This window comes from Chinchilla lanigera, unplaced genomic scaffold (genome assembly GCF_000276665.1).
Source record: "Chinchilla lanigera isolate Chin_1 unplaced genomic scaffold, ChiLan1.0 scaffold00102, whole genome shotgun sequence".
Taxonomy (NCBI): domain Eukaryota; kingdom Metazoa; phylum Chordata; class Mammalia; order Rodentia; family Chinchillidae; genus Chinchilla; species Chinchilla lanigera.
Window position 1 is genome coordinate 3,415,906 of NW_004955503.1, and position 857 is coordinate 3,416,762.

Consider the following 857-nt stretch of genomic DNA (forward strand, 5'->3'; position numbering starts at 1 on the left):
AGACTGTTTCTGCATCTACTGAGATGATCATGTGATTCTTGTCTTTGCTCTTGTTTATGTGATGTATTACATTTATTAATTTGGAAATGTTGAAATATTCTTGCTTCCTTGGGATGAAGTTCACTTGGTCAAGATATACGACCTTTTGGATGACTTCTTGCATTTTGCTTGCTAGTTTCCTGTTGTCCTAGTTAATTTTTTCATTGCTGAGTCAAAATACCTCACACCCACAAGTTAAAGGAAATGTTTGTTTTAGCTCACAGTTTACAGAGGTTTCAGTACATAGTTACCTGGCTCCAAGGCAGAGCAGCACCGCATAGGGGCATGGCAGAGGAAAAACAGTCTATGGCTTGGTAGGCACAAAGCAGCAAGTAGTGAAACTTCCTTTCCCTTTTAATCCATTCAGGTTACAAAATCACTGGATGGCGCAACCCACATGCAGACTGGGTCTTTCATTATCTGCACTAGAGCTAAAGCTATCATTGGACTAATTCCATTATCACATACCCTTAATTCATATATACATACCTTACATGCAGCTATCTCCAAAAATCCCCACCTATGAGTGCATGAGGCTTTGGGTTGACATCCATAACATTTATTGATAATATTGGTATCTATATTAATTAAAGGGGTGGCTTTGTAGTTCTCTTTTTGGTTTTGGGATTAGCATAATGCTATCCTTGTCTGATTTCAATATCAGCATAATGCTAGCTCACACAGATCACTGTGAGAGTACCCCTCAACTTTCATTTTCATTGAAGAACTGCAGGACTATAGGAATATGGTTTTCTCTGAAGTTTTTGTAGAATTTTTTAGAAAATTTTAAAAATAAAAGGAAAACATTAACAGACAGA